General features: G+C 44.0%; 1 protein-coding gene across 5 annotated transcripts in view; it reads right to left on the bottom strand.

Moving 5' to 3' along the window:
* Positions 1–16,770, bottom strand: part of tenm1 (teneurin transmembrane protein 1) — a 2,368,941-nt gene that overhangs the window by 1,091,755 nt on the left and 1,260,416 nt on the right. The window contains exon 1 of one of the 5 annotated variants that reach the window (XM_072595291.1): positions 225–491. The exons of the other annotated variants lie outside the window; for them this stretch is intronic. The gene's annotated coding sequence lies outside the window, so the exon portion shown is untranslated. Of the gene's footprint in view, positions 1–224; positions 492–16,770 lie in introns of those variants that run through there. 5 annotated transcript variants of the gene reach the window in all.

Raw genomic sequence — 16,770 nt, 5'->3', positions numbered from 1 at the left:
ACTCATTCCTGACCCAACAACCTAAATTTGGCAAGCTGACAATAAATTCTGTGCTGCGATGTTCATGCAATCTCAAACACCGCTCGTACGCTAAGTGAAGAGCTTCTATTACAGTCACACATTAAGCAGGCTCTCTTTTTCAAAAGCATACAATACAATGAAAATACAGATGCACACACACATGCACATTCTACCTTATACACAAGCCCACCAGTTCACATTACCATACTGAAGTCTTGCCACGCTGAGGGGTTCCGGCCATCCCATCCCTCCAAAATGCACTCTACAGAAGACGAAATAAATCCACTTTCATCTTCTTTCAACATATCCTGCAGATTCCTGATGTGAGAACAAGCTGAATTATACCAAGCCCTGCTTGTCTGTCAGGTTTCTGATGAGAATTAGCTAATTCCTTTGTGGATGCCAGGCAATCAGCTGAACACTACAGAATCCTCACACTCTTGCAACCTAAATGACAGGAGATCACTGCCAATCCCCAACTGCTTCTACTGTAAGCAGGAACAGAAGCACACACATATTAACATCACTGGAATGTACCATACATTGCTGCTGCTGGAGGGGGAGACAAGACAACACAACTATACATTCTTACGCAGCAAAAGCATCACCTTCCCACTCAAAGAATACTTTTTTATTAACTGTGTTACTCATTATAGTTTCATATACAGTTAAGATTCTGTGAAATATATAAACCAAGAAAATACATTCAACGATTCAAAGGAATCACCAAAATTTTATGAGCTTATTTCAGAATATTAAAATTGAAAATAGAAGAAGTATTTTAAATGTTAATATTATTCACAAGAAAATCAAAACTCATTCCTGAGTACTGAGTATCCAAATGGGGTCAAATCTCCCTGGGGATTTACAGCAGGTAGTTGCTACCTGAAAAAGTGTTAACTTATATTACAAGATAAGTTCTGCCCATCCAGATAGAAAAGGGCTTTTCATGGGGGAAGCTCATGAACTGTTCGGTTGTGTGTACCAGAATGTTTCTTAGAAATGATCTCTCTTAGATCCAGCCTAATGTATTACAAGTGACTATTACCTAATTCAGAGGTAATGTAAGCAGTCACTAAGAACGAAGCAATAAAACTATTCAGTTTCTCAAACCTGACCCTATTTTCTGCCAAAGACTTTGTGTGGACGGCCTTCCCCACTTACAGACTAATAGTGAACTAAGACGGAACCTGAGTGTGGCAACATTTTGTGAGCTGTGAACGGCAAATCTTATTCTTACATATTTTATGATCATTCTGCTCTTCTAAACCTCAATTCTAAGTCTATCAGAACTACTAACAATGTTCTCTTAAGTCTGCTTTCAGGTTTGAGGATCCTCTGATCAACGAGGTTCTATTGCCAATGTTGGAGGCAAAGTCCGGAGGGATCAGAGGCCTTCTGGCCTCTTGAAAGCCTGATCGCAAAACCCAGAAGGAAGGCCTGACCAGGCCAAGAACAATATCTGACCTCGCGATGACCCAACATCAAGGAGGCCTGACTGAACCAACTACAAGACTCCCCAGAACACGCAAGGGCAAGACTGGTGCCCAGGACTCCATCAGATGCACTCACTTTCCTTCCGGAGAAGCAGCTTTCCCTCACCGAAGCCGAGGATCAATTGGAAGCAGCCACCTGCCCAGGAAATGTGGAGACATGCTGAACATAAGATGAGACTAAAACTTCAGTATTTGAAATCCCCCTTTCCCAGCATTCTCCTGCAAACATCCAAGCCATTGAGAACAAATGGGTGAACTTAAAGTTAGACTCACCTTCCAAAAGGAATAGGGAGATGGCTTTATGCTGTTTTACATAGGCATAGCTCACTTCTGCTACACCTGACTGTGCCTTACAACCTCCTGGTGCTCAGATGGGGTGATTGTGGTGAGTTACTGCTCCTCAGACCGAGAATATCTGAGTCATCCCTCCTAACTGCCCGGCGAGTTCGACTCCACTATCCTGACAGCAGTTTATATCCCACCTGATGTGGAAGTGATGAGTGCACTTGATGTAGTGTACCTCGCTTTGCACTCAGATCCTGTGTAGACCAGTTGAAGGGAGTACTCACAGACATCTTTCACTTCTCCTTACTACGATGTGAGGTTCCCACTTGCCTGAAGATCACCATCTCAGTGCCAAAGAACAATCATGCAGTGTGCTTCAATGACTACTGTCCAGTGGCTCAGACCTCCATAATTATAGTCATAGCTCACATCAACTCTAGCCTACCAAAATGCCTTGGACCTTTGCAATTCGCCTGTTGGCACTGAAGGCCCATGGCAGAAGTCATCTCCCTGGCACCTCTGGACAGCAAGGATACTGATGTAAGGCTCCTACTTATCGACTACACCACAATTCCAAACAAGTCCATCTCTAAACTTCGAAACCTAGGTCTCAGCTCCCCTCCTCTGTAATTCCCTCAACTTCCTGACCCATAGACCACTATCGGCAAGAATAGGCAACAACACCTCCTCCACCTTAACCCCCTCAACACAGGTGAGCTGTAAAGCTATGTTCTCAGCCCTTATATACTCCTTTTACTCTGTGTTGGCAAATTCTGCCCCAACTCCGTTACAAGTTTTCAGATGACAGTACCATTGTAGGTCGGATCTCAAACAAACATGAGACAGAATACAGGAAACAGATTGAGTGCTTAATGGCACAAAGTAAAGACAACAATTTGTCCATCAGTGTCAACAAAGCAAACGAGTTGGTCATTGACTGCAGGAAGTGAAATGGAGGTCACGCCCCTGTCTGCATCAATGGTGCTGAGGTGGAGATGGTAGAGAGCATCAAGTTCCTGGAAGTGACGATCACCAGCAATCTGTCCTTGTCCACCCATGCCGTTGTGATGGTCAAGAAAGCACAACAATGCCTCTACTTCCTCAGGAGGCTAAGGAAATTCAGCACATCCACAAAGACACTTATCAATTTTTATAGATGCACCACAGAAAGCATTCTATCTGGATGCAGTACAGCATGGCATGGCATGGAAACTGCTCTTTCCAAGACTGCAATAATAAATAGAAAGTTGTAAACACAGGCCAGTCCATCACACAAACCAGCCATCCATGCATTGACTCCATCTACACTTCTTGCTCCCTCTGGAAAGCAACCAACATAATCAAAAAACCCCTCCCACCCTTGTTATACTCTCTTTACCCTCTCTTCTGTCAGGCAGAGGCTTGAATACATATACGAATAGATTGAAGAACAGCTTCTTTCCCCACTGTTATCAGACTTTTGAAAGGACCTCGCAAATGTTAATTCTGATCTCTTTTCTGTGACTGTAATATTGTATTCTGCAGTCTGTTCTGCTACCTTGATGCACTTTGTATGGTACTGTATATGTGGAGTTTGCACATTCTCCCCATGTCTGCGTGGGTTTCCTCCAGGTGCACTGGTTTCCTCCCACAGTCGAAAGATGTGTAGGTTAGGTGAATTGGCCATGCTAAATTGTCCAGAGTGTTCAGGGATGTATAGGTTAAGTACATTAGTCGGGGTAAAATGTAGAATAATAGGGTTGGGGAATGGGTCTGGGTGGGTTGCACTTCAGAGTGTCAGCATGGACGTGTTGGGCCAAATGGCTTGTTTCCACAATGTAGGGATTCTATAATTCTATGAATCAGCCTGTATAGCATGCAAAACAACATTTTCACTGTATCTGGGTACATGCAACAATACTAGTTTGTTTGTTTTCAAACAAATGACTGATAAGAAAGATGATTGTAGCAAATCTACCCAACCCATCCCAGATAGTGCTCATAAACATGACCACAAAATACAGCAGAGATTTGCGTTAACACATAAGGATTAGAGTCAAGAAATTGCATGGTCTGCTTTAGATATGATAGAGATGATGCAGAGTTGACGCTGCAATTTGGTCATATTGTTTCAAACCCAATTTCCAATCATGGTTCTGTTACACTTGTACATTTCCAACATATTCTGCTGCTTACTCTTGTCCTTTTGTGATTTTATTTGCTCTGAAATTCCCATGAACTGGTATTGAAGCCTTAAGAATGGTCTGCGACAAACAAAATTTAACACCTACTACAAGTTTGATTACCATCTTCATGTGTCCTCTTCTGACCAAATTCTGATAAAATGCTCCTTTTGTCTGCATCTTTAACTCATCATATTTGCTGAAGGTTTTGTCACAGTGGTATGTACACTAAGCACATTTGCACACATAATTCTCCATTATTGGCAGATTTCTGGCTATCAAATTGTCCCCTTCCCTCTAAAAAGTACAGAGAGTTTCCCAGAAGCTTCATCACATTAATTCACATTTGAAAGTTCATTCATGGGTATGTATCAGCAGAATCTCTGCAGTGAGAAGGATGTCTGTTACAAAGTCACACATCTCACACTGAAATGACCTTCCTTTCACATGTGACTTTGAGGTTCTTGGAGACATTTCTGAGAGTAAATATCTTTCCATGTCAAGACTGTAGAGGCACTTGGTGATGGTCTTTCAGGAATCACTCAGCATTGGTCTGATAGGACTTGCAAACTTCCTCCCTGTTTCAGAAGGGAGGAAGGTAGAAGACAGGAAACTATAGGCTGTTAGCCTGACCTCAATCATTGATAAGATTTTACAGTTCATTATGAAGGATGAGACTGTGAAGAACTTGCAAGTGCATGGTAAACTAGGGCTAAGTCAGACAGCTTTACCAAGCAGAGAGCATGCCTGACAAATCTGTTAGAATTCTTTGTGGAGGTAATGAGCAAGTTAGACAAAGGAGAGCCAGTGGGCATGACCTATTTGGATTTCTAGAGAGTGACAAGGTGCCGCACAGGAGGCTGCTAAATCCAAGTCTATGGTGTTAAAGCCAAGGTTGGAATTTTGTCTCCGTAGTCTTACCAGACCATAGGGGCTGCTCTCTCATTAGAGAGAAGCAACTGGTGGTGATTTAACCTGAGGGCCACCAGACCTCAGGTGAGCAAAGAGGTTGAGGAGGACAGCCTTTCATGGTAACCTCAAACTGGTGATGGGAGTTGAACCCACACTGTTGGCATCATACTGCTCTGTAAATCAACAATCCAACCGACTGAGCTAACCCCATTCCCAAAGCCAAGGTACTTGCATGGATAGAGGATTGGCTGACTGGAAGAAGGCAGACAATGGGAATTAAAGGTTCATTTTCAGGTTGGCAGCTGGTGACTTGTATTGGTCTCAGTGTTGGGACCACAACTATTCACATTGTACATTAATTATCTAGATGAAGGAGATGTGGGCATTGATGCCAAGTTTGCAGATGATACAAAGATAGGTGAAGGGGCAGATAGTATTGAGGAAGCAGGGAGGCTGCAGAAGGCCTTGGACACGCTGGCAGAATGGGCAAAGTAGCAGATAGAATACAATGCGGGAAAATGAGAAGTCATGGACTTTGGTAGAAAGAATAAAGATACAGATTATTTTCTAAATGGGATAAGGCTTTGGAATTTTGAAGTATAAAGGTCCTTGGGAGTCTAAGGTTAGGATTCTGTTAAGGTTAACATACAGATTCACTCTGCAGTGAGGAAGGCAAAGGCATGTCAGCACTCATTTCAAGATGGCTGGACTACAACAGCAGAGACATGCTGCTAGGCTCTCATCAGACCATATTTATAATATTGTAAGTGGTTTTGGCCCCATATCTAAGGAAGGATGAGCTGCTGTTGGAGGGGTTCCAGAGGTCAACAAGAATGATTCCAGGTGAAAAGGGCTGGTATTATGAGGAGTGGTTTCAGACTCTGGGTCTATACTCAATGGCATTTAGAAGGATGAAGTGGGGAATCTGATTGCAACTTACAGAATAATGAGAGGCATCAATAGAGCGGACATCAAGATGTTGTTTCTATGAGTAGGGGAGACTAGGACCAGAGGTCACAGCCTCATAGTGAAGAACTTTAGAACTGAGATGAAGAGGATATTTCTTCAGTCAGAGGGTGGTTAATTTGTGGAATTTATTGCCACAGAAAGCTCTGGAGGCCAAGTCATCGAACGTATTTAAGGTGGAGATAGATAGGTTTTTGATAGATGTGGAAATCACAGCTTATGCTGAGAAGGCAAAAGAAGGGGTTTAATGAACATATCAGTCATGATTGACCAGCAGAACAGGCTCAAGGGCAAAACGGCATAATTCTGCTCCAATATCTAATGGTCTCAAGGTTTGCATTTCTTAAAAACAGCTGGATGCTTTATTGTTTGTTGTACACATGGTAAAACAGGAAAAAAAAAACACTCTGCAACATGTTGAAATGATAAAGTCATTTTCTTTGATGATCTATATTCCCTTGAAAAATGCATCCATTTTGAGCACAAGTAGTGATTTTTTTCCTCTGAAGTTGGATGTAGCATTGTAATTCATTGAGCATTTTCAGAGTTTGGGCACTATTTTGAGGTTCTGGTCAGGACTGGGCACATGTTGATGAGATTTCTGAGATCTCCTTGCCCTGTCTTTACATTTGAGCTGGTTGGGTTGTGTGTGTCTGTAACACTGACTTAACTGCCAAGGCCATAGATTTTTCAAGGTCATCATCCTCCAGAAGACCTTCCCTAATCTGTGGAATTGAAATACTTTTAATTAATTGATCACAAATTAGTTCATTTTTAGTTGAGCAAGTTGTCATGCAGAGACCAATTGCAGTAATGCTGCCCCATGTCATTGTATAAGACTTACCATTTCCATGATATCTCTGTTGAAGTGTGTATTGTTCAGTCATCACATTTCTCTTTCGTTTTTTCCAAAAAACACTTACTGCCTTATAAATTGTTAAAATATCATTGATATCTTTCTGCTCAGTGACACTGTCCAGGATTGCTGGTTGACCTTTGTTATATCAGAACAAGCATGACCCCAACACCCATCACTCTCAGGATATGGGAGGGTCATCTAGCAAAGAAAGAAACGATGCGGGGTGGGGGTAGGATTCCATACATTTAGACTCATCATTTTTACCATGTGCGGTGCTGCAATTGAGCTACTGTGTGTCTGAAATAATATCTCAGAGTCAAACAAAGATCATTCTAAGTTCAAATAATTTAGACACATCACCTTAAACATCTTAGAGCTGTGAAGAACTTTAAAATGTGGTCAGCATCTCTAATTTCTAGCAGAAGTCAATCATTTGACTCACTAGCTCCATCCACAGGCTAAATCAATCAAGCAATATAACAAAGACTTATGATCAGACAACACTAATCAAACATGATGAGCATATTGAAGATTGGCTACCAAATGTCAGGGCTGATAACAATTTAAGTATCCTTTTATTGCATACCATCTATTTATACAATATCCATCAATTCTGTCTCCCAGAAATATATGCAGTTCTCCAGATGAGGTTCAATTAATACTCTATTGTTCTTGCAGCATCTCCATGCTTTATACATTATACCTCAACTGGTAAAGAAAAATATCCCATACAGCTTTTTAACCACATCCCACCTAAGTGTCTTACATTTAGAAATTTTTAAAGTGAAATCCAATGACCCTCTGTTCTTCTTAATTCTCTGTTATTCTTCCACTTCTTTCCCAGTCCTTAAAACCTATTGGTTGAAGAGATAGAATGTTGTTCCTATCATTAGACAATCCAAAATACCTTATGGGCCCTATGGCTCTGTTATCAACTCAGTTGCAGCAAACTCTCGGTAAAGATGATAGGAAAAGAAAGTCAAACCATAAACTATATGGTTTGTGCAAGATGCCTCACTCCAGCAAGATCAGGTCAAATGAAATTCAGAAAAAACTGGAAATATACTGCTAGTTTATCATCATTGATAAGTATCTTAGTTTCTCTTTTCTTATGCAGATGCTATTCACTTCCAACATTATTAATATTTCTATATCCCGTGTGACATTTACAAATAGAGGGATTTAATTAGGTCAGGTTCAGGACTTTGAAGTTAGTCTCTTCTTCATTTAAAACTGCGAAAGCAACTTTCAAATCCTGAACTGCTTCTAGAAATCAAAAGTTCAGATGCATTCTGTCAATGCTACCTATCCACATCTGTAACTTTGGAACAACAACTATAGTATGCTTTGCTTTCTTTCACTGTTTCACATAAGTCAAGTGACTAGATATTGTGCAAAATATTAGTTTGATAAAAATTAAAAGGGCAAACATTATTATACCTTAATAATATTAACATGAGCTGATTGAATCATATCTGACAATGCAGCTGATAGTCATTTAAACTCAGTTGACCACATCAGTTAGGATTCTACTTTACTCCATTTCCCGATCATTTTTAAAATTTGATTTTTTTTCTGATGTTATTAACTAATTCTTTCTATGTTTCTATATTTCTAATTTCCACATAATAGAAATAATTAGTTACAACAAAGAAGTCAATTCCAATAATACCTTCGGTGAAAAAAGACATCTTGAGCTGATACTGATGTTATGCATTGTATTTACAGATCAACAGATTTGTCAAATTATCACTCTCACTCCCTCAAAGACAGTTCTCTTATGCAGTAGCTCCAGTATTGTGGGGGCTGAGATGACAAAACAGCTCAATACTGGATCTGCACACCTTGCCTCAGGCGTTCGAAGAGATAGCTGGATGGATTCCTGGATTTTGCATACTACCATTCCTCTTAAAGCTTAGCTTCCACTTGGAATCTCTCAGAGATGGTTGGCAACTTCGCAGATGCTTCTTCTCCTTCCCACTCCCTTTTCAATATGACCATCCTCACCTCCTCGTTTGCCACAACGAATCAGACCACAAATTGGAGGACCAATCCTTCATTTTCCACCTGGACAGCCCGGAGGACTCACATTGAGTTCTCTAATTTCCAATAACCTCCCTTTCCATCACCTGACTCCCTTCCTCATCCCGCCCCTCCTTTCCATTCCTCTTATTGACTCTTCCTTCAAGCCACCAACCAGATTCATTCCTACCATTAACCAACCAGGTCATACCTCTACCTGTCTTCATCTCTCTCGACTTCACCACCTGCCCCCTCCACTCCCTTTATCTGCAACTCCCCTTACACTTACCCCCAGTCCTGAAGAAGGGCTACACCCAAAACATTGACTTCTCCACCTCCTAGTCCTGCCTAAATTGCTGTGTTCTTTCAGTCTCCTGCTTATTTACCTTTTCTCCAGTTTGGACAGTGAAATAAGTCCACAGGGGCCGGTATCCCATCACCCTTTATTTACACACTATGACACTGATTCAGCTCCCTCAGAGCCAGCTCTTAGAGTGAACAAGATGTCTGACATTCCTGTTTTTTTCCCTCGGACAGTCCTGTCCTTATCTGTGAGGTCTTCCAGATTGTACCAAACTAACAGTCCTAATCAGGAAACACATATCCTATGAGGACCATGTGGTTGACCTTGTTATAATCACTTCAAATAGTTTTCAGGAAGAGATTCCCATGAGACATTGGGGATATTGCATTTTATCAGTAAGGCTTTGAGGATATCCTTGAAGTATTTTCCCTACCCTACTGGTAGTCATTTGTGTGATGGAGGTCAGAGTAGGAAGCTCATTTAGGCCGTGACGTCGAACAATTCTTCCGTTGCTTACTTTCACAATCAAGATTCCCGCCCACCTTCCGAGGACCCCTTCACCCACCTCCAACCCATTGCACCCACCTGGACACCCCGCGCTGGCCTATTACCTGCCCTCGACCTCTTCATTTCCAACTGCCGCCGGGACATTAACCACCTCAACCTGTCTACCCCCCTCCCCCACTCCAACCTCTCACCCTCACAACGCGCAGCCCTCCAATCCCTCTGCTCCAATCCCAACCTCATCTTCAAGCCAGCGGATAAAGGCGGCGCAGTGGTAGTCTGGCGCACTGACGTCTACACCGCTGAAGCCAAACGCCAACTCGAGGACACCTCTTCCTACTGCCCCCTTGACCATGACCCCATCCCCCATCACCAAACCATCATCTCCCAGACCATACAGAACTTCATCACCTCAGGAGATCTCCCACCCACAGCTTCCAACCTCACAGTCCGGGAACCTCGTACTGCCCAGTTCTACCTCCTTCCCAAGATCCACAAGCCTGACTATCCTGGCCGACCCATTGTCTCAGCATGCTCCTGCCCCACTGAACTCATCTCTACCTACCTCGACACTGTCCTATTCACCCCTAGTCCAGGAACTCCCCACATACGTTCGAGACACCACCCACACCCTCCACCTCCTTCAAGACTTCTGTTTCCCCGGCCCCCAACGCCTCATCTTCACCATGGATATCCAATCCCTCTACATCTCCATTTGCCATGACCAGGGCCTCCAAGCCCTCCGTTTTTTCCTCTCCCGACGTCCCCAACAGTACCCTTCCACCGACACTCTCATTCGTTTGGCCGAACTGGTCCTCACCCTTAACAATTTCTCCTTCAAATCCTCCCACATCCTACAAAGGGGTAGCCATGGGCACATGTATGGGCCCCAACTATGCCTGTCTCTTTGTTGGCTACATAGAGCAGTTGATCTTCCATAATTACACCGGCACCACTCCCCATCTCTTCCTCCGCTACATTGATGACTGCATTGGCGCCACCTCGTGCTCCCGCAAGGAGGTTGAGCAATTCATCAACTTCACCAACACATTCCATCCTGACCTTAAATTTACCTGGACCATCTCTGATACCTCCGTCCCCTTCCTGGACCTCTCCATCTCCATTAATGACGACCGACGTGACACTGACATTTTTTACAAACCCACCGACTCCCACAGCTACCTGGATTACACCTCTTCCCACCCTACCTCTTGCAAAAATGCCATCCCATATTTCCAATTCCTCCGCCTCTGCTGTATCTGCTCCCAGGAGGACCAGTTCCACCACAGAACACACCAGATGGCCTCCTTCTTTAGAGACCGCAATTTCCCTTCCCACGTGGTTAAAGACGCCCTCCAATGCATCTCGTCCACATCCTGCACCTCCGCCCTCAGACCCCACCCCTCCAACCGTAACAAGGACAGAACGCTTTTGGTGGTCACCTTCCACCCTACCAACCTTTGCATAAACCAAATCATCTGCCGACATTTCCGCCAACTCGAAAAAGACCCCACCACCAGTGAACTATTTCCCTCCCCACCCCTTTCCGCCTTCTGCAAAGACCATTCCCTCCGTGACTACCTGGTCAGGTCCACGCCCCCCTACAACCCACCCTCCCATCCTGGCACCTTCCCCTGCCATCGCTGGAACTGTAAAACCTGTGCCCATACGTCCTCGCTCACCTCTAATCAAGGCCCTAAAGGAGCCTTCCACATTCATCAAAGTTTTACCTGCACGTCCACTAACATTATTTATTGTATCCGTTGCTCCCGATGCGGTCTCCTCTACATTTGGGAGACTGGGCGCCTCCTAGCAGAGCGCTTTAGGGAACATCTCTGGGACAACCGCACAAATCAACCACACCGGCCCGTGGCCCAACATTTCAACTCCCCCTTCCACTCTGCCGAGGACATGGAGATCCTGGGCCTCCTTCACTGCTGCTCCCTCACCACCAGACGCCTGGAGGAAGAATGCCTCATCTTCCGCCTCGGAACACTTCAACCCCAGGGCATCAATGTGGACTTGAACAGTTTCCTCATTTCCCCTTCCCCCACCTCATCCTAGTTCTAAACTTCCAGCTCAGCACTGTCCCCATGACTTGTCCGGACTTGTCCTACCTGCCTATCTCCTTTTCCACCTATCCACTCCACCCTCTCCTCCCTGACCTTCATCTCCTCCCCCGCTCACCTATTGTACTCTATGCTACTTTCTCCCCACCGCCACCCTGCTCTCGCTTATCTCTCCATGCTTCAGGCTCTCTGCCTTTTTTCCTGATGAAGGGCTTTTGCCCGAAACATCGATTTCGCTGCTCCATGGATGCTGCCTGAACTGCTGTGCTCTTCCAGCACCACTAATCCAGAATCTCGTTTCCAGCATCTGCAGTCATTGTTTTTACCTAGCTCATTTAGGGAGTCTTGTGTCAGGCTTGCCAACACTGCAGCTCACCATATACAGTTAACTGATACTAACCAGTGTCTTAGTGCTAGAGATGTTGGCCTGAGAGAGGACACTTATATTAGAGCAGTATGCTTGCTATTGGATTTGCAGAGTTTTTTTTAAGGCAACACTGATGATATTTCTCTCTGGATCGGGATTTGAATTGTCTGACATACATTTTCCATTATTCCAAAGCATACAGAAGAATAGCAACACTATTGCCCCAAAAAGCAATGAGCTTGGTGCCAAATCTGAGGTTTTTTTTGTGTTTGAAGACTCTGTTCCTCAGTGTCTAAAGACATGTTGGAGGCAATTTCACCCTCTGAAGAGTAACCCATCCAGACCCACTTCCCTCTGATTAATGCACCTAACACAATGGGCAGTTTACCAACTCTCCTGACCTGCACATCTTTGGACTGTGGGAGGAAACCGGAGCACCTGGAGAAACTCATGCAGACACAGGGAGAATGTGGAAACTCCACACAGACAGTCGCCTGAGACTGGAATCGAACCTGGGTCCATGGTGCTGTGAAGCAACAGTGCTAACCACTGAGCCACTCTGCCACTCCGCGCTGCTGTTCCGTGCACTTTTGGTGGACTTGGCTTGCCATGAACATTATGTCCCCAGTGCCTCTCAATGCAAGGATTCCCCAATATGTTTCTAGTAGGAGCTCTTCAGCCACTGGGAAAAGGCTGTTGAGGAGGAATTTCGCAATATCCTTCCTTATGGTGGACTGCAGGGAGACACCTCTGCAATTGTTCTTACCTCCTTTCTTGAAGATATTCACAATTACTCCATCAAGGAAATCTGCTGACTACCTTTCTTCCTTTTAGATAAGGCCCTGCAATTACTTTTATACCATATTTCAGCATGTCACCAGGGATTCCATCTTTTCTGGGGGCCTTGTTCATTCTCAGCTGTTGGATGTTTTTTTCAACCTCAGATCAGGCTGGAGTTATACTGAGGTGGTAATGAATAGCATGCTATGTGATGCGGCTCTCATCTCAAGGACAGAGTCTCAAAGAATCACATAATTGTTGTGGAATAGAAAGAGCTCATTCAGCTTCTCATGGCTGCCCAAATCTCTGAACATGTTGACGTTTTACCAAATTTCTGCCTTTTCCCCATAAACTTGTAGATTGGTTCACCTTAAATGATAATCCAATGTTCTTTCGGATATCTCAATTAAACCAACCCTGACTACACTTCAAAACGGTGCATTTTAAGCTTGAACTATTTGCTGTTTGAAAAATGTTTTCTCTCACCTTGTATTTGTCCATTTTGCAAAACACTTTAAAATAATGCCTTCTGGTTCTTGATCCATTCACAAGTGGAAACAGTTTGTCCCCATCCACTCTGTCTAGAATCCTACCTTAACTGTATCTAAATTATTACTAATGCAGGTAGCCCAACGTTCAACAACAATTCCTCCTGATAACCTTCCATTCCGATCTATCCTGGCCAGCTGAATTCCTACCCCATTGAAGTAGGCTGTCTGTCACTTGACTTGTCTTACTCTGTATTGACCAATGTCATTTTCCTTATGCTTTATGCTACAATGCTCACTGATCCCCAATATGGCCACCATCACTTGAACTAGTTAGTCCACCTCATTCCCAAGTACCAGATTTGACTGTGCCTTCTTTCTATCAGACCAGAGGATGTCAGAGCAGAAGTACACTATTTAACCCATCGAGTTTGTTTGACTAGTTAATGAAATCATGGCTGATCTGATATCCTCAATAAATTTTCCTCCTGCCTTTTCCCCATAACTCTTGTATATCTTACTGATTAAAAATCAGACAGTCTCAACCTTGACCACTCTGTGCATTCAGAAGCATGTCCTATTACACCAATTTAGACTTCATCAGTTGCTTCCTTGCTCAACACCATATATTAATTTATGAATTTCTATTCTCGTGCTATCTGCTTCACCCAGAATCTTTGGCACCTGGTATTACTTTCTAATATCCTCTCCTGGCTCATATACCCCAGCTGAGTAAATTTAAACTCTCCCCAACATCATTCACAAAAAAAACTGATAAGGACCTCAGTCCTGGCTCAGTTCAGATGGGAACCATTTGGCTAATACAGGTGCCTTCTCTCCTACAGCCAGTCCCAGTGATACAGAAATCTAAAGGCAGCCCACCTGCAGCAAGTTTCCAGCCATACATTCATCTACCTTCTTACTTCTGTACTCACTTGTGTGTAACAGTGTGAGTAATTGGAGATTGCTACTCCAGAGGTCCCACTTGCTAATTTTCTACCTAGCCACCAAAAGTTTGATTCAAAGTCCATAAACTCTTGCTACCTATATTGTTAGTCCTAATGTGGACCATGATTTCTGGCTGTAAGCCCTGCCCCATTCGATGATATTCTTTATCCTACCATCAACAAGACAACATATTATTCTTGAATTATTCTGATATTTGGAGAAACACCTTTCTGCTCTCTTATCTAAACAGTTACTTATCAATTATGCCTTTCAACTCATACACCTCCCTTCTTGTACAGCTGGGCCACCTGTGGTGCCATGGCCTGGGCTCTTATGGAGTTCTTCTGAAAGTCCAGTCTCCTCACTAATATCCAGAATAGAAAACCAATTAGTGAGCAGGATGCTGGGAACTTTAGCACAACTTACTTACTTCGCATGAACTGTCTGGTGGTGACCCATTCCCTATTTACAGAGGAACCTTGATTATCCAAATGTGATGAGCAGGCACTGTTTCATTTGGATAATTGATTTTTGGTTAATTGATTCAATGCCTCTCCTCTGGGGCTCAGAGTTTTCTGAAGTTTCCTTTATCCTCACTCTGCCTGCCTTGCTCCCTTTCTCTGTCTCAGGGTTTGTTTCTGAACAGACACACACTTGTGTGTAAGGGACCTGCAGCATTGCTGAAGCTTCCCGCATTCCCCAACCACCCCCCCCAACCCACCATCAGTTTAATTTAATGGGATTGGCGCAACGGGCACTTGCTAAATCCGCTCCCCATTTAGGAGACTAGGCAACAGCACACTGCACATGAGTCCCCGCCCCTGCTCCCCACAACCTGTCCAACCCTACCCCCGTCTGCTGCCGCCACACAGACCCTCATCCACCCCGCCCCAAACCCATTCTTGTTTGCCCCAACCCCATCCAAACCCACCCCCCACTCTGCCCAAACCTGCCTCCTGTCTGTCCCCTCCCACTTTCCACCCCTCCTCCGCCCCTCACCACCATCCCACTGCCCTCCATCACCCCTCCCTTTGTAGTCGGTTTGGACACCAATGCCTTTGGGGAAGTGTGTCTCAAAATAACATATATACACACACACACACACACACACACATATTTACGGCAACTTTTTTTCAAGTTCCACCTTTGCCCTGTACAGGACAATGTTGGAGAGATTATCTGGGGAAGGGGGTTTTAGGGTACACCCCTGTGTTGAACTGCAGGGAAGGTATGGGGAGAGAGAGAGAGCGCGCGGGTGGTCAGTCATTTGCAGACGGTTCCTGGGCTCCCATCGATGTCCACGACTGTTCTTGGCAGCATTTCAGGAAGCCAGGTTTATTTTTAAGCATTGTAAACAAAACATGCGATCAGTGTTGGAAACACCTCTTTGATGTAATGTTTCTATCAAAACCTTGAGATCTTCTTTGGATAATCTGAAATTCGGATAATTGAGGTTCCTCTGTACTTGCTTATCCCTAAATTGTGGTGTGATCACCGATCCAAATGTGCTATTCACTTGGCTCTCTGTCTTGCAGATGAAACTTCACTTAAACTTTGAAATCGAGAGCTGAAACCATTGTAACTGGTGGCATTCCCTGTACATTATCTTTTGTAGATCAGGAGAAATGTTTATGACTTTCATTCCACAGAACAGGCATTTTACATGGTTATTCTAGGGCAGGGATAGCTGAGACAATTGGAGACCAGGCTTTCCTGCTGAAAGGGGACCATCACACACATATCATGTTGCCCTAAATCTCCCCATTCTCTGCAGTCTTGCTTGCTTGCGAGACAGCATCAGAGCAGATAGGATCGTCTCTCTCAATCAGCCACTGTAAGATCAGCAAAAACTCATTGTTGTCACTATAAGCTAGGAGATAGTGTGGGCTGCAGATGCTGGAGAGTCAGAGCACATGGAGTGTGGTGCTGGAAAAAGACAGCAGGTTGGACAGCATCTAAGGAGCAGGAAAGCCGATGTTGCAGGCAGGACCTTTCATCAGGAAACATCAACTCTGCTGCATCTCAGATGCTGCTTGACCTGCTGTGCTTTATCTAGCATCACTATAAGTTGCACGTCTTCCAAATGACCAACCAGATCCTCCCTGGTGCCGATGCTACTTTTAATCTGTGACAGCATATTTCAAGCTCTGGGCCTTCCCTTTCCCTCTTTTAGCTGGCCAGCAATGACTCTCTCCTCACCAATTCTAAGTCTGAATTTGCTCTCCCCTTCCTCACTACACAAACTGACCATGTCCAAACCTCTCTCCACTGTTCCTCAGTGCTTCATGGATGGACATATGGAAGGAGCTGTAGAGTCTGGTACAATTGCAACATTTAAAAGACATCTGGATGGATGCATGAAAGGTTTCAAGGGATATGGGCTAAATACTGACAAATGGGAGTAAATTAATTTTGGATATCTGGTTGGTGTGGAAAAGTTGGACTGAATTGTCTGTTTCCATACTGTACGACTCTATGACTCTACACTGTAATATTGAACTCCTTTCATCTTAACCCCAGTTGTATTAGCTTGAACCTTTCCCTTCAACGATGATGAATGTTTCCTATTGTAGTTTACTGGATGATT

This window comes from Chiloscyllium punctatum, chromosome 25 (assembly GCF_047496795.1).
Source record: "Chiloscyllium punctatum isolate Juve2018m chromosome 25, sChiPun1.3, whole genome shotgun sequence".
In the NCBI taxonomy this organism is placed as follows: Eukaryota; Metazoa; Chordata; class Chondrichthyes; order Orectolobiformes; family Hemiscylliidae; genus Chiloscyllium; species Chiloscyllium punctatum.
This window is presented reverse-complemented; position numbering and strand designations above follow the sequence as displayed.